Source organism: Bos indicus x Bos taurus, chromosome 26 (assembly GCF_003369695.1).
Source record: "Bos indicus x Bos taurus breed Angus x Brahman F1 hybrid chromosome 26, Bos_hybrid_MaternalHap_v2.0, whole genome shotgun sequence".
Taxonomy (NCBI): domain Eukaryota; kingdom Metazoa; phylum Chordata; class Mammalia; order Artiodactyla; family Bovidae; genus Bos; species Bos indicus x Bos taurus.
Window position 1 is genome coordinate 2,507,009 of NC_040101.1, and position 22,680 is coordinate 2,529,688.

Below are 22,680 nucleotides of genomic sequence, written 5' to 3' on the forward strand. Positions count from 1 at the left end.
GCACTGTGCGGTGCTCCTGACTGGCTCAGCTGAAGATGCAGATGGGGCCGGGGGTGCAGTTTTCTGGGGGGAGGTTTTTGTGCCAAGCTTCCCAGGCAGCACTCGTGGTAAAGAACCCGCCTGCCAGCGCAGGAGACCTGAGAGACCCGGGCTCAATCCCTGGGTCGGGAAGATCCCCTGGAGAAGGAAATGGCAACCACCCAGTATTCCTGCCTGGGAATCCCATGGACAGAGGAGCCTGTTGGGCTACAGTCCAGGGAATCACAGAGTTGGACATGACCGAAGCAACTTAGCACACGTGCACGCACACAGCACATGAATTTCTCCCCAACAAACAAAACAGTTCATTTTAAACAGGCACCCATCGTCCTAAAACACAAGATTCACCACATCTTAGTTCAGGTTCCCCGGGAGCTGAGCTTAGGGTAGAGGTCTGAGCACAGTAGTAGACGGGACGGGACGGGACTGCAGGGAGCACTGGTGGGGAGGAGGGACAGGGACAGGGAGCTGGGAACAGGAGGGCCCCGTACAAGCAGCTGAAGGAGGAGGAGAAAGCCCCAGCGCAGTTCACGGCCGCTTGGCCCAGCCAGCGTTCAAGCCGACCTGAGCAGCAACAGCCGTGCAGCCGCTCTGAGCTCTGGGGCAGGGTGGAGTCGGGTGGGGTGGAAGTCTTGATCCCCACAGGGCACATACACTCGCCAGGAAACACCCAGGGTCCCTGACTCAGGGTTGCCGGCTGATGCCTGGGCACTTAGGGCTCCTTATGTTCAGGCAAGAAGGAGACCCGGGTCTCCCAGGGATGACTGGTCCCGATCCCTGGAAGCAAGGCTTCGTCACACAGCTGGGACATGAAGGAAGATACGCGGAGCCCAGGGCAGCCCCCTGGGGGCCCTTGGAGCTCCCTGGAACAACAGCTGCTGTGGTACCCAGATAAACACAGAACCTGTACCCTGAGGAGGGCCTGGTGACCAAGCTCAGACCCCAGGACTGAGGCCCGGCCATGCACCGCACGGACGCCCTGGATCAGAGTCTAGAAAGGAAAACCCGACTGGGTTGTCAGAATGTGCGTATTTTGTTAGGAAAAACAGTGTCAAGTGACTGCTTCTGGAAATAGCCCACGCTGATTGGGCGTTTCCTAAGCACTTCCGGGGCCAGGCTCACGGGGGAGGGGGCAGGGTGATGCTGGGAACATGCGGTAGGAGAAACCTGCACCTCTGATTACAGCTTCGCCTCCACAAGCTCCCTCCGCACCAACCCGAACACTCTAAGGCGTTGGCCCCACTCTCCCCACTTTTGAGAGGAAAAGACAAGACTCAGAGGTTAAGGAACAGCCCTTAATAAGTCAGATAAAGACAATACTGTATGTTATCATTTACATGTGATACCCAAGAAAGCTAAGCTCATAGAAACACAGTGAAACAGCGGTTACCAGGGCTGGAAGGGGCCAGGGAGGAATGGAAGGTCAAGGGCACAGACTTCCAGTTATGAGACAGACGAGTACTTGAGGATGTAACAGACAGCATGGTGACTACAGTTACTAACACTATTATATGCTTGGGGCTTCCCCAGTGGCTCAGCTGGTAAAGAACTGGCCTGCCAATGCAGGAGATGCAAGAGACTTGGGTTCACTTCCTTGAGTAGGGAAGATCCCCTGGAGAAGGAAATGGCAACCCACTCCAGTATTCTTGCCTGGGAAATTTCATAGACGGAGCCTGGTGGGCTACAGTACATGAGGTCACAAAGAGTTGGACATGACTAAAGAGACTTAGCATGCACACATGCATAGTTGAAAGTAGCTAGGAGCGGGCACACATGCTAACTCGTATCAGTCGTGTCCAACTCTGCAACCCTATGGATTGTAGCCCGCCAGGATCCTCTGTCCTTGAGGATTCTCAGAGCAAGAATACCGGAGTAGGTTGCCATGCCCTCCTCCAGGGGATCTTCCTGACCTAGGGATGGAACCCCTGTCTCTTATGTCTCCTGCATTGGCACGCGGGCTCTTTACCACTAGCGCCATCTGCTAGGACAGTAGATCCTTAATGTTCTCACCACACACACACAAACTGTGATCATGTGACAGGGTGGGGGTGTCAGCTACACCCATGGTGCTTCATTTTTGCAGGATGTAAGCATAACAAATGAACACACTGTACACCTTAAACTCACACAACATCAGAAGTCAACTGTACCCCAATAAAGCTGGGGAAAAATGACCCAGCCCATTCAGACAGGCGGCATCAGCAGTTTTCCATGAACAGGTCTGAGCTCAAGACGATGATTCAGTCACCGAGCCTCCCAGACCAAAACAATCAGAGTAACTGCATTAAAAATATCCAACACCGGCCTTGTTAAAGCAAGCCCCCTTGACATCAGGACATGAATTTCTCCAGGGGCAATCCCGAGAGCTGTGCAGCTGGGGATCCGAGCCTGTGAGTACTCACACACGGTCACTCAGCTGGAAGGACGTGGGAACACTGTGGATTTGGGGGGATTTGGGGAAAGCACTTGTATTTTCAAGCATCTCTCAGGGAAACCATCAAAACTCCATATGTCACAGAAATAAACGTGATTTAAGGTTGTAGAGAAGTACTCTCAGCCTTTATCCAGGAAGCCCCTGAGGGCCGGGGGAGAGAACGGGGAAGGGAGAAGTTTCTCTCCGGCATCACACCAGGGTCTGGAGCCAACTGACCCCACGGGCAATTCCAGGACAGGGGACTGCCTGCATCACCAGCCACACCACGAGCAAACTCTCCAGAAATACTGTTCCGAAAACAGTTAACAGTTTGGAATTTAACAGCCTTACACGGCATTCCCTCGTTGGTTTCATGCATATTCATCAGACTTTTCTCTGAGTTAGAGACAATAGAATCCTGAAAAGCATCTTTATTTTGGATATTTCGTCACAGTCATTTAATGTTAAATTAAAGTTCGAAACCCTGCACTATTCACAGGGTTTGCTTCCGCCGTAATGCTGCTGCTGCTGCTGCTAAGTCGCTTCAGTCACGTCCGACTCTGTGCCACCCCAAGGACTGCAGCCCACCAGGCTCCTCTGTCCGTGGGATTCTCCAGGCAAGAATACTGGAGTGGGTTGCCATGCCCTCTTCCAGGGATCTTCCCGACCCAGGGATCAAAACTGAGTCTCCTGCATGGCAGGCAGATTCTTTACCACTGAGCCACCAGAGAAGCCCTCCACCTTAATAACATCCCCTATTTTCAGCTGCCATCTGCTTACCGTGAGAACAGGAGCAGCGAAAACACCGACTCCTCCAGGAGCCTGACTCCACACCTTTCCATTTTAGGCTTCAACATAGAAAGTAATCACTTTTAATAAATAATAGTTAAAGCCAATGACAAACTTGCTATGAAAATCATACCAACTCTACTCTGAAGCAGGAATAACAAAATTAAACTTCAATTCAAAGACAAAGTGCACACAGGCCTTTCCAGAGGGGCACCAACACATTTAAACAGCTCTGCACGCTCCCTTCCTTCATGCCGCTCGCTCTCGGACGGCGTGAAGATGGCAGGGTGGACACTTCTGAGTCCAGATTCTGATGTACAGGGAACTGTGATGGCAAACGGCCCCAGTGGTGACCCCAATAAAAACAGGAATTGCTGTTACAATTACAGTAAATGCCTAGGAATATAATGGGCTCCTCTGGTGGCTCAGTGGTTAAGAATCTGCCTGCCATGCAGGAGACACAGGTTAGATCCCTGGGTCGGGAAGATCCCCTGGAGGAGGGCATGGCAACCCACTCCAGTATTCTTGCCTGGAGAGTCCCATGGACAGAGGAGCCTGCTGGGCTGCGGTCCACAGGGTCGCACAGGGTCAGACACGACTGAAGTGAGTAAAGAGCAGCAGCAGAGTTCCCGTAAGAAACGAGGACTCTGAGGCTCAGAGAGGGCAGGGGTCTGTCCACAGTCACACAGAGAGCAACTTGAGGCCACTCCCCCTCCAGCGTGCGGCGTGCAGACCGACCGGACTGATGCCCTACTAGGAGCTGCCTCCTGTATCCTCTCTTTGCTCGATGCAGCGGGGGCACTGGCCGCCCCATGCCCCTGCCCAGGGATCCACCAAGGCCCTCGGTCTCCTCAGCCCCCTGCAGAGAGGACCTCTTCCCCTTTCCCAGCCCCGAGTCCTCTCAAACTACAGCATCCCCGCCTCCCTCTATTGGCCAATTCCTTTTATCACCAACCTGTGACCTGATAACTTAAGTCATTAACTTATCTGGCCTGATTCCCCCACCCCGTGAGTGCAGTCAGGGGACAGTGCAGTCAGCCAGCCCCTGCACCCCTGAGTCCGACCCCCAGCCAGGCCCAGGTGGTTAACAGGGAGAGAAGTCGAGACACAGCAGGGCAGCAGAGACCCACACATCTATGGCCTTGCCGTCCTGCTACAGGACAGAAGGGGCTGGAAACGGATGACAAAGTGCTCCCCAAACAGTAACCATGACAACCAGCAGCACGAGGGGGCTCTTACACCTTCTCTGAGTTTTATGAGGCACATAGCACAGCTCTTTTACAGACCTTGGCATTAATTATACTCACCTAGGATGGAGCACTCTAAAACCATGAGACTTATTCACCTGTGGGGCTCTGCTCGATTCATACGCATTCCCCAGAAACGTCTACAGAAGTGATTAGAAAGCTTCCCACTTGTGTTCCTTTATCATTTAACAGTTGATAAGACATCATATTAAGGTCAAAACATCAGTTCAAACATGGAAAGGAGCAGGAAGAGGAAGCGTGTCATCAAGTTTTAGGAAGAAGAGAATCTCAACCTGAAACAGCAGCAATGAATTTCCTAAATAACAAAGACAAACACTCGGCAAAACACATGAAGAGGGAAAAATATTTGGACTTGAGTCTCAAGAGCTACAGCAGATGGTGACACAAGACCTGTTTAATCTTTCTAGGTCCCATTAATTCAAAAATAAAGCTGATCCTGATACTCCATCGCAGAAGAGTCCTTACCTCTCAGCAGCATTTATTTCCACAAAATATCTTCACTGGATTCTGAACAAATAAACCCAGGAATGCTATTTAAACTTTGTCTTGAGAGTCAGCCCTTCAAGGTTTTCTGCACGAAAAGGAGATGTATTCAGTTTCACCAGGAACTCCATGCCATAGTGTAGCCACGCTGATGCGATCCTGCGGTCTTAGGTCACAGAAATCACAAGGGTGGAATGCAGCATCCCCACACTGCCTTCAGCAGGCTCAGCCCACACAGGAGGCACCCACCTCGGACTTCTGATTAGACGTGGCCCACCCAAACCACTACTGTTTCCTCAGATCCTGCCCAAACTCACCACGACAATAGCAATACAGGAATAATGGGGGAATAGCCCAGCAAGGACAAAGAAGAGAAAGAAACCATGGCTGATCAGCGAGGTCAGAGCAGCAAGCAGCTGTGAGCAGGCGATGCAGGTGGGGGAGTAGGGCTTGGGAATTCCTGGAAAGGGAACCAGAGCACCAGCTACTCTGAGGGTGAGCCCAGCGAGACTGTGGGCAGGAGCCACTGTGAACCCAGATCCACATGGTGCCCCCAACCCAAGAGGAAACAAGAGATGTCCTTGGGCAGAAGAACCATGCAGGCCATGCACTCGAGGATGAGACTCGAGGGTGTGGAATGAAGCACCGAAACAAGGGCATTCAGCAAAAGTCATTTTCAACAAGAGGCTCCCAGCCCCCACCCCAGGCTCACAGACGCTGACAGCCAGCTTACACCCCACACTATGGACCGAACAGTGTCCCCCCACAATCCACACGCTGCAGCCCTAATCCCCAACAGGACTGTGCTCAGAAACAGGGCCTTTAAAGAGGTGACTGGTTAAGCGAGCTCATAAGGTGGGGTCCTGACCCAGTAGGCTTGGCAGACACATCAGAAGAGGAAGAAAGACTGAGTATGCACACACAGAAGCATCAGTGAGAAAGAGAACCAACCAAGGTGCAGAAACCTTGACCTTGGACGTCCCGCCCCCGACGTCCAGCTTGGGAGGAGACAAATGTCTGCTGTCAATCATCCAAAGTGTGGTATCGGCTCATGGCAGCCCCAGCAATCTCATACACTCTGTTAGCCAGCGGTGGAGGGTTCCTCTCCAGGGAAACGTCTGCCCAGGAGGAAGACGTGCAGAAACCGACAAGAGGAGCTTCCCAGTAAAAGAGCAGGACCCAGCAGCCACCCCCACGGAACCACCAGTCGAGAAGTGCCATCTGCAGAAAGCTTCAGCCCGCCTCTCGGGGCCCCTCTCTTAGATGCTGGTGAGAGGCCACAAGCCACCAGGCCAGCGAGAAAAGGCTCTGGAAGAGAAACCAGCTCAACCAAACACAGGGGATTCAGAAGCAGCAGACACAGTGCAGGGATTGGAGCAGAGGCACTGTGGGCAGAAACCTAAGTTCGGTGTCCTCAGGGAGGCAGGCGGAGACGGTGCATCCGCGAGAGAAGGGCTGGCGTGTGGAAAACAGGAACATCCAGCTAAGACAGAGAGCTCCTAGAAGTGAAAAGCACGAGAGCAGACCTAAAGGAAAGTTATTTCAGAGGCTGGATAGATAAAATGAAGGACACATTCCAAATACGTGAACAAACAGAGATAGAAAACAAGAGATTTAAAAAAAAAAAAAAATAAGGAATTAGGCGATTCATCAAGGAGGTTCAACGTTCAAACAATAGGAGTTCCGAAAACAGAGAACAGAAAGAAACAAACAAAACTCAATTCAGTTCCGTTCATTCGCTCAGTCGTGTCCGACTCTTTGCAACCCCATGGACTGAAGCACACGAGGCCTCCCTGTCCATCACCAACTCGTGGAGCTTACTCAAACTCATGTCCATTGAGTCGGTGATGCCATCCAACCATCTCATCCTCTGTCCTCTTCTCCCGCCTTCAATCTTTCCCAGCATCAGGGTCTTTTCCAGTGAGTCAGCTCTCTGCATCAGGTGGCCAAAGTATTGGAGTTTCAGCTTCAGCATCTGTCCTTCCAATGAGCATTCAGGACTGATTTCCTTTAGGATGGACTGGTTGGATCTCCTTGCAGTCCAAGGGACTCTCAAGAGTCTTCTCCAACACCACAGTTCAAAAGCATCAATTCTTCGGCACTCAGACTTCTTTATAGTCCAACTTTCACATCCATACATGACTACTGGAAAAACCATAGCTTTGACTAGATAGACCTTTGTTGGCAAAGTAATGTCTCTGCTTGTGAATATGCTGTCTAGGTTGGTCATAACTTTTCTTCCAAGGAGCAAGCACCTTTTAATTTCATGGCTGCAATCACCATCTGCAGTGATTTTGGAGTAAAAAAAAGAAAAAACCTGTCACTGTTTCCACTGTTTGCCCATCTATTTGCCATGAACTGATGGGACCAGGTGCCATGATCTTCGTTTTCTGAATGTTGAGCTTTAAGCCAACTTTTTCACTCTCCTCTTTCACTTTCATCAAGAGGCTCTTTAGTTCTTCTTCACTTTCTGCCATAAGGGTGGTGTCATCTGCATATCTGAGGTTATTGATATTTCTCCTGGCAATCTTGATTCCAGCTTGTGCTTCCTCCAGTCCAGCATTTCTCATGATGTACTCTGCATATAAGTTAAATAAGCAGGGTGACAATATACAGCCTTGATGAACTCCTTTTGCTATTTGGAACCAGTCTATTGTTCCATGTCCAGTTCTAACTGTTGCTTCCTGACCTGCATACAGATTTCTCAGGAGGCAGGTCAGGTGGTCTGGTATTCCCAACTCTTGCAGAATTTCCCACAGTTTGTTGTGATCCACACAGTCAAAGGCTTTGGCATAGTCAATAAAGCAGATGTTTTTCTGGAATTTTCTTGCTTTTTCAGTGATCCAACAGATATTGGCAATTTGATCTCTGGTTCCTCTGCCTTTTCTAAAACCAGCTTGAACATCTGAAAGTTCATGGTTCATGTTTTGCTGAAGCCTGGCTTGGAGAATTTTGAGCATTACTTTACTAGCGTGTGAGATGAGTGCAATTGTGTGATAGTTTGAGCATTCTTTGGCATTGCTTTTCTTTGGGACTGGATGAAAACTAACATTTTCCAGTCCTGTGGCCACTGCTGAGTTTTCCAAATTTGCTGGCATATTGAGTGCAACACTTTCACAGCATCATCTTTTAGGATTTGAAATAGTTCAACTGGAATTCCATCACCTCCACTAGCTTTGTCCGTGGTGATGCTTCCTAAGGCCCACTTGACTTAGTATTCCAAGATGTCTGGCTCTAGATGAGGGATCACACCATTGTGGTTATCTGGGTCATGAAGATCTTTTTTGTACAGTTCTTCTGTGTATTGTTGCCACCTCTCTTATCCTTCTCCATCAGAGGGCAGACAGACTGAAAACCACAATCACAGAAAGCTAACCAAACTGATCACATGGACCAGAGCCTTTTCTAACTCAATGAAACTATGAGTCATGTCGTATAGGGCCACCCAAGGCAGACAGATCATGGTGGAGAGTTCTGACAAAACATGGTCCACTGGAGAAGGGAATGGCAAACCACTTCAGTATTCTTGCCTTGAGAACCCCATGAACAGTCTGAAAAGGCAAAAAGATAGGACACTGAAAGATGAAATCCCCAGGTCAGTAGGTGCCTAATATGCTACTGGAGATCAGTGGAGAAATAACTCCAGAAAGAATGAAGAGACAGAGCCAAAGCAAAAACAACACCCAGTTGTGGATGTGACTGGTGATAGAAGTAAAGTCCAATGCTGTAAAAAGCAATATTGCATAGGAACCTGGAATGTTAGGTCCATGAATCAAGGCAAATTGGAAGTGGTCAAACGGGAGATGGCAAGAGTGAACATTGACATTTTAGGAATCAGCGAACTAAAATGGACCAGAATGGGTGAATTTTATTGTCAACCTGCTTATTTAACTTATATGCAGAGTACATCATGAGAAACGCTGGGCTGGAAGAAGCACAAGCTGGAATCAAGATTGCCAGGAGAAATATCAATAACCTCAGATATGCAGATGACACCACCCTTGTGGCAGGAAGTGAAGAGGAACTAAAAAAGCCTCTTGATGAAAGTGAAAGAGGAGAGTGAAAAAGTTGGCTTAAAGCTCAACATTCAGAAAACGAAGATCATGGCGTCTGGTCCCATCACTTCATGGGAAATAGATGGGGAAACAGTGGAAAGAGTGTCAGACTTTATTTTTTGGCGCTCCAAAATCACTGCAGATGGTGACTGCAGACATGAAATTAAAAGATGCTTACTCCTTGGAAGGAAAGTTAGGACCAACCTAGACAGCATATTTAAAAGCAGAGACATTACTTTGTCAACAAAGGTCCGTCTAGTCAAGGCTATGGTTTTTCCTGTGGTCATGTATGGATGTGAGAGTTGGACTGTGAAGAAGGCTGAATGCTGAAGAATTGATGCTTTTGAACTGTGGTGTTGGAGAAGACTCTTGAGAGTCCCTTGGACTGCAAGGAGATCCAACCAGTCCATTCTGAAGGAGATCAGCCCTGGGATTTCTTTGGAAGGAATGATGCTAAAGCTGAAACTCCAGTCCTTTGGCCACCTCATGCGAAGAGTTGACTCATTGGAAACGACTGTGATGCTGGGAGTGATTGGGGGCAGGAGGAGAAGGGGACGACAGAGGATGAGATGGCTGGATGGTATCACTGACTGGATGGACATGAGTTTGAGTGAACTTGGGAGTTGGTGATGGACAGGGAGGCCTGGCGTGCTGCGATTCATGGGGTCACAAAGAGTCGGACACGACTGAGCAACTGAACTGACCATTATATCTACTACTGTGGGCAAGAATCCCTTAGAAGAAATGGAGTAGCCATCATGGTCAACAAAAGAGTCTGAAATGCAGTACTTGGATGCAATCTCAAAAATAACAGAATGATCTCTATTCGTTTCCAAGGCAAACCATTCAATATCACGGTGATCCAAGTCTGTCCCCAACCAGTAATGCTGAAGAAGCTGAAGTTGAATGGTTCTTTGAAGACCTACAAGACCTTCTAGAACTAACACCAAAAAAAGATGTCCTTTTCATTATAGGGGACTGGAATGCAAAAGTAGGAAGCCAAGAAATACCTGGAGTAACAGGCAAATTTGACCTTGGAGTACAGAATGAAGCAGGGCAAAGGCTAATAGAGTTTTGCCAAGAGAATGCACTGGTCATAGCAAATGCCCTCTTCCAACAACACAAGAGAAGACTCTACACATGGACATTACCAGATGGTCAGTACTGAAACCAATTGGTTATAGTCCTTGCAGCCAAAGATGGAGAAGCTCTATACAGTCAGCAAAAACAAGACCGGGAGCTGACTGTGGCTCAGATCATGAACTCCTTATTGCCAAATTCAGACTTAAATTGAAGAAAGTAGGGAAAACCACTAGACCATTCAGGTATGACCTAAATCAAATCCCTTATGATTATACAGTGGAAGGGAGAAATAGATAAGGGATTAGATCTGATAGACAGGGTACCTGAAGAACTATGGACAGAGGTTCATGACATTGTACAGGAGGCAGTAACCAAGACCATCCCTAAGAAAAAGAAATTTAAAAGGCAAGATGGTTGTTGTCTGAGGAGGTCTTACAAATAGCTGTGAAAAGAAGAGAAGTGAAAGGCAAAGAAGAAAAGGAACGATATACCCATTTGAATGCAGAGTTCCTAAGAATAGCAAGGAGAGATAAAAAAGGCTTCCTCGGCGATCAATGAAAAGAAATAGAGGAAAATAACAGAATGGGAAAGACTAGAGATCTCTTCCAGAAAATTAGAGATACCAAGGGAATTTTTAATGCAAAGAATGAATTATCAAATAGTAAAGTCAACGAAAAGTCCATAAATACTCCAAATGGAGCAATCAAAAATATAAGCCCATTTTAAATATACAGAATTTAATTTCAAAAGAAAGAGCTCAACAGAGTGACAATAGTCTTGCCTGGAAATGGGCACGAATCTAAAGAGAGAGCTTGGGGCAGCGACTGCTGTTCTGGTTATTAATTTAGTGGTGATCTGTGACTTTTATACCCCATACATTATATCCATTGAAAAAAAAAATATTGAAAAAAGTGAAACATTACAGATGAACCTACAATCCCGTCCCCCTCCTAAGAATGAATCTTTTTCTTTTTGTGTGCATGTATATGTGTTAGTTGCTCAGTCGTGTCTGACTCTTTGCGACCCCATGGACTGTAGCCCACCAGACTCCTCTGTCTATGGGATTCTCCAGGCAAGAATACTGGAGTGGGTTGCCATTTCCTTCTCCAGTGTGTGCATCTATATACACCAACAAAAACTATATATCATTGTTACTACTTAACTTGGACACAGTTGACAAAGCATTTTAAAAATTCCAGGTATTTCCCTGGTGGTCCAGTGGTTAAGACTCAGTGCTTCCATTAACCTGATACCTGATTGGGTAAGATCCCACAGGCTGAAAGGTGTGCTGGATTAAATATATATATGTATCACAGGGGAGCTCCCAGAAAATGGAATGTTCTGGCTCATGGACCCCAGGAGGAGCAGTCCCTTCGTCTGACGGTGTGAAATAAGAGCTGCCAGCCCACTGATTCAGGGGCACAAGGCACCATCCTGCCTCTGGGAAGAGAAGGGAGTGAGACCCCAGAGATGGCAGAGCTTCTGAGCAGAGCTGGGGGAGCGTGGGAAACCCCCAGGCCCCTCTTCCACACTGACCGATGGAATCATGGCTTCTGCCTCCTCCCTGCTCTGGCAGCAAAGCTTTAAATCCAAGCCAGTTTCCTGCCCACCTTGTCTTCATAAAAGTAGCTTTTATTTGTGCAGGCTTTAGGGCATGTAGTATTTCATATTATCTGCACCATTATAATTCTGTGTTATTAAACTGTGGCTGAAGAAAAGCCCGGTTGGTTCTAAAAACAAACAAAACACTACTTTACTGTTACACTGAAAGGGAAATAGCAGAAAGAATCCTCAAATCTGGCTTTGGAGGATTAGAATCTGATGGTCTGTATTATGAAGACGTACAAGCATGCGTGTGTCTAAAGGCACAAGGAGCTCTCACTGAAGCTGCTAAGAGCAGCCCCCGGTGGGGGGCACAGTACCGAGGGCTGGGTGAGAAGCACGCCCAGGTGCTGACCCCACCCTGTCACAAACATGCTCCCTGCAGGGACTCAGCAGTCACAATGAGTTCAAATGGCTTATACTTGAAACTCACTTCAAGTAGTAAAATTAATAATAATAAGCTGAGGATAGAGTCCTGTAGGGCCAGTGCCCAGGGCCCCGATCCTATGTCCACTGACAAGAAGCCCTGCGGCCGCTCTGGACCAGGGAAGCAGAATGTGTGACTCTGTGCGTGCAGCCCCACAGGTGTCTAAGGCAAATAAGCATTTTGCCCTGTGTTTGCCATGCCTGCTGGACACTCCTGCAGTACCACAGTGAAGTGACAGGCATCCCCATTCAAGACACCAAAAGTCCTCATTTCAAGAAATTTTGTGTGTAAAGATATTTTTCCTAGCTTACCCATCCTTAAGCTAAATATTTTATTCATTGAGTGTAGCAGACTGAATGGGGCATTCCTAGTGGCACAGTGGTAGAGAACCCGCCTGCCATTGCAGGACATGAGAGATTTGGGTTCAGTCCCTGGGTGGGGAAGATCCCCTGGAAGAGGGTGTGGCAGCCCACTCCAATATTCTCACCTGGAGAATCCCACGGACAGAGGAGCCTGACAGGCTACAGTCCACAGGATCACAAAGAGCTGGGCACAACTGAGCGACTGACCACAGCACAGAGCACAGTGGATTCAACGGTGTCCCCCCAATTCTTGTCCAGCTGGAATTCCAGAATGTGATCTGATCTGGAGATAGGGTCTTGGCCGGTGTCATCAGTTCTGCTGAGGTCACAATGGGTCTGGTGGCCCTAAACCCAAGGTCTGGAGTCCTTACGAGGAGAGGAAACGCACGGGGAAGGGGGCCGTGTGCGGACAGAGGCAGAGGCTGGGAGGACACAGCCACAAATCAGACCCACCAGGAGCTTCTGGGGGGCAGAGGGGGCAGGAAGGAGCCCTCCGGGGCCCTAGAGGGAGCCCAGTCCTGCCTGCCCCTCCTTGACTTTGGACCCCGCCTCCAGAGCTGCGAGCAAAGAAGTGCCTGCAGTTTTAAGCCCATTTGTGGTGATTTGTTGGGGCGGCCCCAGGACACGGGCACATTGGGCACTTGTGTGAAAGGGAAGAGCCGGGCTTCTGTGCGATGGATCTACACTAAACCTGCAAACGTTCACGGTTCTCTTCAGATGAAAGCGGATGTCTCGGGAGCCAAGCCCGTTTGGAAACAGACCGCCAGCACATCCCGCCCCTGGCACCGGGGACAGCTTGGGCTGGAAGGCGAGCTGGCCGCCCTCCCCCAGGGGATGGAGAGTGACCGCCGGCCCCAACCAGGAGGGCCGAGACCCGCAGCTGTCACTCAGCAGTCCCCACACTGCAGGGAGAAGCATCCTCCTGAGTATTTCATTCTTCAGGAAGATATCCACTTAATAACGGGGAAAAGACAGGTTTGTGGCTGTCAGAGTTGTTTCCTCTGGGCTTCATTATGAATCTCTCTGCCTCATTTGGAAGCTTGGGGAGCTTGGCATAAAGTGACCCTGTATCCCCTCTAAAATCTATGAGGCTGCATCAATGTTAAAATTACTTTTTTGAAGATCTTACTACTTTCGTGGGGGGAGCTTTCCCTGCTTTATCAATAATGAATCGGGCATGGACATGAATTCCTTCCAGTTTTATTTCCTAACTTAAATAATTTGGAAATAGCCCTGAGACCTGTTGGATGGACCAATATAAAGGTAAATAGAGGCTTAAATGCAATCCATGCGCATTTCTCCATCCACCCCACCCGACTGACGGGCGCTCGGCAGTCGTCAGTGGATAACTTTATACGTGTCCAAACAAGAGGCTTCCAGACATCTGGTCCTGGAGGGCTTGCTCCACACAAAAGCCCCTGCTGTCCACGGCTGATCTGGACAACCACTGGAGTGGGACAGACCGCACAGGCTTTGGGGTCTCATCTGTCCACTGACCGTGATCTTGAGAAGGCACCTGACCTCTCGGGGCCCCAGCTGCGCCCCTACAGGTACCGGTAACACCACCCACTCCAAGGGCTGCTGGGAGTCACCTGGACTCAGGACGTGGTGCCCCCACCAACAGGGCCTGGCTGGAGCTGGCCCCCAGACCCCTGCCCAACACACCTCAGTCCAACGCTGCCTTCTTCTGGAAAAGAGCCACAGATAGTCACCCTTCAAAGGGAAAAGCACCACTTGCTGAGTACTCAGTACACGCCAGTCAGTACTCATGGGATTTACCTGTCACTTGATTCAAAACGTCATGTAACACACACAAAACACCAGCAGCTTGAAGCAATTTGAATTTCTAGAGACAACCCACGTTAAAAACTCACTTTTCAAGACATCACCACAGTCACCCGATATTTCCTGAAGTCCTAATGTGAGGCCCCGGGGACGGGCAGTCTGCCTTCTGGTGGGGGCGGGGGGGACACGCCAGCAGGAGGGTGATGGACACCCGCATACAGAGTCTCTGCAGAGCACCCTGGCGACATCCATCAAAATGTTAAGAGCTTCTGCCCTCTGGCCCGGCAATTTCAATCCTGGAGCGGTACCATGGAAATGCTGGGCTCTGGGCATCACGGCGTACGTACCATCAAGTTGACTGTGTGGTAGCTTGAAATTGCAAGGGACTAGAAACCGCTAGTCATTAAAGCAAATGATGAAACACCCACTGACTGCGACTGTAGGCAGGCTGTAAGGGGACGGGGTAGTTCTTTAAGTGTGAATATGGAACAATTTCCAAGACACTGTGGAAAAACACAGGTGGAAGGAGAGGGTGGACACGTCCAGGTTTTCATTAAGTGAAGCACATATGCAAATGTATTTTCTTTAATATGCAAACAGGTATCTGGAATGACATTGGGGAGCCAGGGACCATGGCTGCCTCTGAGGAGGACACTCGGGCTCTGCGAGGGGAGGAGGGCCCTGTATATTCTACTCCTAAATTGATGACTATTGAATTGTTTACCACTCTGGTGAAAATCAATGAGCTGTGCTCTTGGTGACAAACATCACTGAGCGCTTATGATGAGCGAAGTCGTGGACTCGATGGGGCAGGTGGGGGCCCAGCCTGCAGTCTGGTGGGGTGCAGCCTTTGGTCCATGTTAAGAGTTGCTGGGCTGTGTTCACTCCTCATGGGGTCTTCCCTTCTGGGATGGAGGGGGTGGTCAGGAAGACTTGCTTCCCAGGGGAGATCAGAGTGCAGGTCTTATCAAACGCTGGGCTGACACACGGCTGGCGCTAAAGACACAAGGGCCTGGAGCTCCCCCACCTCCCTGGCGCAGACAGAGTGGTAGCCAGTCTTGCAGAACTATAAGCCCATCTGTGACATCATTCCCGTTTCCAAAGTGCTATCTGCCTAATGAGAACACGGGCTTCCCTGGTGGCTCAGCTGGTAAAGAATCCACCTGCAATGCAGGAGACCCCGGTTCAATCCCTGGGTCGGGAAGATCCCCTGGAGAAGGGAAAGGCTACCCACTCTAGTATTCTTGGGCTTCCCTTGTGGCTCAGCTGCCTGAGATGTGGGAGACCTGGGTTGGGAAGATCTCCTTGGGAAGGGAAAGGCTACCCACTCCAGTATTCTGGCCTGGAGAATTCCATGGGCTGTATAGTCCATGGGGACACAAAGAGTCGGACACGACTGAGCGACTTTCAGTTTAATGAGAACACAGCACCCAGTGACTGATACAGCCACCCCTCACTCTCCCCACCACCACCCCCCAGCCCATGTGCCGAAGACTAAGATAATAAATTAAGATTAAATCTAGACAAGTCCACTCAGCTCTCAATAGCTAGTAAAAAGTACATTCTGGCTTTCTCTGAATTAATGCATATTCAGAGGAAAAAGTTTAACCTGCTGTTCGTGGGACATTCTGATCTGTACCTGGACAAGGTATGCAGTTTGCTGCCACTGTCTCATTGCAAATCTCTAGCTTCTCCTGCCTCGGTCTTTCTCATGCTCCCAAGGGTGGGTGAGCTCAACCTTGAGCTGGGCTGCTCTCTGCCTGAGTCACACAACCCTGCAGGATCCCATCCACGCTCCACTCCCCAAGAAGTCCCCAGGGCCAGCCCCGACCCCCAGCCCCTCCCCACCACCCTCCCTCATGGAAACTGTGACCCTGACCTCTGTTGAACTGAGCACTCCGAGACTGGCCTCAGCTGGCTCCTCCACTGGAGGTTGGGGGGCTAATCCCCACTTGCCCCCCGAGTCCTAAACCAGTTAGAGACAGAGGAGTAAGGCAGAGGGGGGTCAGGAGTCCCCCTTGGCCCTCTCGGAGAAAGTGGCACGGGTGCTGGGCACCAGCCGGCTTTGTCACCCCACGCCCCACAAGCAGGTGACTCCCATGCAGGCCAGGCCTCCCAGTCAACCGCAGGATCCCCCGAAGGCAGGCCTCCCCCAAGACTGGCCACAAGCCCCTACTTTTATGACCATTATTATTAATTTCACCATTACCTCCATCAATAACCAGCCCGCAGCCTACCCATCTCATTAGGAATTTCACTCGGAACAAATCGGGAGGCTCTTGGTTAGAAAACATCCCTCCCCAGAGTCAAAGCAAACATTTGGACACAGAGAAAGAAGATGATTTAAAATTGGACTAGAAAAGGTAGAGGCAGTTTCCATCCTGAAGCCCTGCTGCCCCCAGGTGGGGAAACAGTGGCTAGAGTCAGCCTGCTTGGTGTGTGTACAACCACCTCCCCCAGGTGGGGAAACAGTGGCTAGGATCAGCCTGCTTGGTGTGTGCACAAACACCTCCCCCAGGTGGGGAAACAGTGGCTAGAGTCAGCCTGCTTGGTGTGTGCACAAACACCTCCCCCAGGTGGGGAAACAGTGGCTAGAGTCAGCCTGCTTGGTGTGTGTACAACCACCTCCTCCATCTGAGGACAGACTGGGGCTGGCAGGGGGGCTAAGGGGATCAGCCCCTAGTGAGGACAAGCTCTTCTCTGCAAAAGAGAAGACTCTTCTTGCCTTTGAGATCACTGGAACACCTCCTTTAATGTCCCCTTCCAGCCCCTAACTATTTTCTTAAATTGGTGCAGAGGAAATCCAAAGTCAAAAGCGTGTCCCCTGGGCTGCACTGTGGGGTACACTGGAGCATGGCTGGTGACGATGCTGGAAATACCAGGGGAACAAAGCCAGGGGCGTCCCAGACCATGGAAGACATCCCAGCCAGTGACAGGCGGGGCCTCTTCCAAAGGGCATGTGACATGCAGAGGTGGTCAGCGACAGCCAGACGAATTCACACGGCTTGTGTAGCTATAAACCATGGGTTCCCCAGAAGCAGTCAGCAATTGGACAGTTCCCGAAAGTTCTGGCTGATTTAAGAGCAAACCTGTTTATCATCCCAAATCCCTGGGCAGTTCACTGGGAAGAAGCAGCCCTTCCTTGTTACGTTCAAAATGAGACAAAGCGCAATATTCAGGCTGCAAAGGAAACTTGGAGTTTGTGGAGAACGGAAGAAGTGACAGTTTATTAAAAAATATAGGCTATGCCGGGGAAAAAGTAATATTGGATTTTATGATTATTTCATACTGGGAATTGTTACATGGTTCCATGTCTGTTTATTATATAACTACAGATTGCAATAATACATTTTGTAGCTTGTAAAGTTCTGAACAAGCAGTTTTTACATAGCTACATCTAGTAGGTTGTTTTTTTTAATAAAAGGAAAAAAGCCCACATTTAGAGAGAAGATAAGCCTTTGCGAGAATTAAAACTACAGCGTTTTTGTCACATCGTTTCCTTGGAGTCTGACAGAATCGGATTTAACAGCCGCGCTCTGATGGCACCTGGACCAGATGAAGCAGAGTTCTGTGGCGAGGTCACTGGACCTCTGATGGCACCTGGACCAGATGAAGCAGAGTTCTGTGGCGAGGTCACTGGACCATTTGCTGGAAGTGGTTTTCGTGCAGCTTTTGCAGTTGGCCCCAGGAGCTCTCTCAGGATTACAGAACCGTGGGAAAACTTTTTAACTTATTCACAAAAGTTCTTCAGTGTCTGCCGTGACTGGGTGCCATGGAGCATGCTGGGCACATGACCCCAGGTGAAAAACTCACAGGACCAGTGTCCCTGCAGAATTTATATAAGGGGAGGAGGAGACGAGATCACCCAGTCCCCCACCTACCCCCCCCCAAAACACACACAGTTTTTCTGTTAGGTAAAATCTCCCTGTAAATATAGACTAGACTCTCTTGAACTCCCTGGGCACAAAAGAGATTATTTCTATGCAGAATAATGGCAGTCCAGTCATATAGCATCTCCCTGGACTTAGATCCGTGAAACTTTTCTACGAAAAGCTGAGGTGGCTCCTACAAAGGCAATCCAGGGGCAATCAGGACCCCAAAGAGGTGGTCAGTCAGTGGGCAACCAGTTACAAATTTCAATCAAAATCCACCCTTCCTGGTGCAATGGACTGCCTGATTCTCTTCCACGACCAGTAACATTTCAGTACAAAATGGTTCAGTGCCCGAAGCTGCTAATTCTCTCACTGCAAACATCTAACCCCCCTTGGACTGCATCAATAAAAGCGGTAAGAACCATATGAAATCTAGCAGAGCCACGAGGCTCTTATCTCAAAGTCCCCGTAAGCCTGCTAACACTCCGACGTAACCAGCCTTTCCAAGAAGTGCTTTCTTCAGAAGTTAAAATAAATTACTCCTTTGGTTTCAAGAGAGAGCGTGATACAAACAAGATAATATCAGCCAATGCTTCACCCCAGGTTTTAATAAGAAAGTCAGCTCTGTTGGCTGAAATGGACATTTTGAGACACCTGTGCTCAGCCCGGAAGATGAGACAGACGTTGTCTCTGAGCACATCTGACTGGCCGGGGTCATCCTGCAGTCTGGGAAGGGGAGATGCTCCCAGGCAGCTCCTGGTACATCCTGGAAGGATGGCAGAAGAGGGTCCCTTTGGAACAAGCTCACTAACGAGCACGGTCTTTCAGGATGCGGTCTGAGCAACCACAAACTCTACTGTACCAACCTCCCCACCCTCTTAGAGCTTGGTGTGCATCGAACTCCAAACCCAGGATAAATGGGTTTTACTGGGCTGAAAAGGATTGCATTTGGTCTCAGAGAATCGGAGCTCTCACGGCTCTTCCAGCTCCAGGAAGCAAGAGGAGACAGCCACTTTCACCATGAATGTGCGCTCACTTAGCGGGGGTGGCGTCGGTGGGTGGGGTTGCTATGCAGCCCTGGGTCTAGAGGAGGGAGCCCAGGAGGGGCGAGGAAGATAAGAACTGGAGCGAGCCAGTCCAGGCAGGACTTTGGGGCTACACGTCCAGGAAGCTCCACTTCTGATGATGCCAGACCTACCTCGACTCCCTCCCCTCAAACCAACCTCTGCTCCTAAGCAGATGCAGAAGCAGGATCACGGCCTCTGTGATGGGGCACTCTCAGACCAGGCTGAACCGCAGATGGTCCCCAGGACAGAGAGACGCCACAGCCGGGCTTCAAGTCAGCCCTGCTGAGAAACTCAGAGGGTGACGGTCAACCCACTGCTGCCTGGAAGTGTGGTGGCCGGGTGGACCTGAGCGTCCCCTCCAAGCTGGGGCTCAAGTCTTAATGCCCAAAACATAGGTGAAAATACTCACGTGCATTTTCAAAAGCAACAAAGGAATGATAAAATGAGTGGATGACCTTATTTTATTAATTTCATTATAAATTACAAATATATTATAAATGTATAATGACAAATGAATTAATTTTGTATCTGATAAAAAAAACATCAGCTCTAACGTAGAGAAAAGAGTAGGGGAAAAGGAGGTAAGGTAGGTTTTTCCTCAATATTCCTGGTTTTATATTTTGAATTTGGGGCTACATAAATGCTTCCTATGAAAAATAAATAAAAGGATAAAATGTTAAAAAGTGGTCCCCCAAATCAAAAAATAAACTGAAACAAACTTCACAGTAAATCCAGTTGGTGCCACAACCACACAGAGAAAAAATTTTGAATGAACCTGAAGCACATGCTTGACCATTCAGTCTTCAGCTTGATAGCAGCCTTCAGACAAAAGGCATGCTTACACTGCATCCGGTCACCTTATTCTTTTTAATAATGTCACATTCACGGGGATTAGTCACAATTATCTGTGTCCCCCCCTTGCAGCTGCACTTCACACCCTTGCCCCACTGGCTTCGGTCTTAGGCTAAATGATCTGCAGGGTCCACCCTGCTGAACTCAGGATGGGCCACACAATCTGAGGAGGCAAACTGGAAAATTCAGGTGGAAATGATGTTGCAAGAAGTTTAAAAGCCAGCATGTAGTCCATGGAGTCTGTTTTCTCTCCACCAGAACAATGAACCATGTTTCAGAAAGAGGGGCTACATGAATCTGGGCTCTGAGTGAGACAGAACCACAGCCAACCATGACGGGCGCAGAGTGAAAACATGCAGTGAACCCCTGTTGTGGCAACCCTCTGGGGTTTCACACTGTGACCTAACTTATCTCTACCAACACTGTTTGGTTTCTGTATCACAATAAGGAGCTCCATGATTATACACCATAAGCCTGTGCCTGTGTGTGCTCAGTCACTCGGCTATGTCCAGCTCTTCTCGACCCCATGGACTAGAGCTGGCCAGGCTCCTCACTCCATGGGATTCTCCAGGCAAGAACACTGGAGTGGTTGCCATTTTCTCCTCCAGGGGATCGTCCTTACCCAGAGATGGAATCCACGTCTCCTGCGTTGGCAGGCGGATTCTTTAACACTGAGCCACCTGGGAAGCCCCTATACAATAAGGAACATAGTAATTGTGCTGTTAAGGACCAAGATTTTCAGTGCAAAAGAGAAACAAATATAAAATTACTGTCAAGTCATTAAGTTGAAGACCTTATGATCTTTAACTGGAATTGTAGATATAGGTATGAACTCATAAACTTTCTTTTCTTTTCTAAAAAGCATGTATTTCTCAATTCTGTGTGTTGAAAAGGCCTAAAAAGTGAAGGACAAGCGAGTAGCAGTGAGCACCCTCGGCTCTGAGATTATGGTCTCTAAGTGCCATTTCTCACTGAAAAGGACAAAAGAGCCTTAGAAGAACAGTTCATTCCAGGTCTAGAGCAAGAAATCCTCCAAATGAGCTGGAGACCATTTTATCAGCCTAGACACAGTCACACAGTCAAAAGCCACCAGGATTTCACCTAAATGTTAGGAGCTGGTTGGATAGGAAAAAGAATGAACACCGAAAAGATTAATGTTAACCACAATGTGATAGATTAGATCCTACAGAAAAAAAGGGTGATGGTGGGAAAACCAGAGGAATCCAGATAAAATCTGGACTTTAGCTATCATGATCACATACTGACGTTGTTATCTTAATTTTGACTAATGGCCACATAACATCAGGAAGCCAGCATTAGGGAAATGGTGTGAAGAGGGTATAGTGACCATAGGCCACTTTTTTATAAACCTACAATTATTCCAAAATAACAAGTATAATTTTAAAATATAAGTGACTCTGAAGGGTTAAATCACAATAGATATAAATTCATGGGTTCATGGTAATACTGAAAATGATGAGGTTTAAGCCAACTCATCTGTATGAACTGTAACTTATAAAAAGGAAAGAATAAAGCATCTATCTTACCTGTTCCGTGGGGACTGTAGTTCAGCTAAATCAAATAGTTAATGAAGGTGAACAGTCTTTATTGGTAATCCAGTTAGTAAGTGCAGAAGAAATGACAGACTTTAAAAATCACCATGCCAATACATTATAGAGGGTATGGAGTACGGCAGTATTTAGAAAAATTACATATGCGATGATTCTTTGCTACAATAATTGCAACTGTATAAATCTACTCTGATGCATGTTAGACATATGCCCCAAGCTATTTAGAGAAGTACAATTAGTAATAGAATACACTGAAACTCACTTGAATTTTCATTAATGGGGACTGTTTGATTAAACAATGGTATACATTCACAGAATGGGATACCACACACCTGTAAAACAGAAAGAAGAATTTCTCTATATAATTACGTGGAATAATCTCCAGGATATTACTGCAGGAAAAAAGCAGGGTGGACAAAAATACATATGGTATGTTCTTTTAAAAAAGGTAGAGGGCTGCCCTGGTGGCTCTGTGGTAAAGAATCTGCCTGCCAATGCAGAAGACACGGGTTTGAACCCTGATGCAGGAAGATCTCACTTGGGCGGATAAACCTACGTGCTCTAGGGTTAGTGCTCGGCAACCAGAGAAGTCGCCAAAATGAGAAGCCTGCACAGCAACAAAGACCCAGCACAGCCAAAAATTAAGTAAATCTTTAAAAAGGTAGAGACCTTTTTAAAAATATCTAAGTATATATTCGAACATATGAAAATAAGTTCAGTCGCTCAGTCGTGTCCAACTGCACTGTAGCACGCCAGGCTTCCCTGTCCCTCACCAACTCCTGGAGTTTACCCAAACTCATGTCCATCGAGTCAGTGATGCCATCCAGTCACTTTATGTTTTGTGAAAATAAAACAGATAATAAATACATTTCTAAATGTATTTCATTTAAAAATTAAAAGCTATTTTTAATGGTTACTTTTGGAGGGAGACAGAACAGAGAGGAAGCAACAAGGAAAGAAGTCCATTCTTTGCGAATATACATGGTTTCATAGATTAGACTTTGAAAACAAG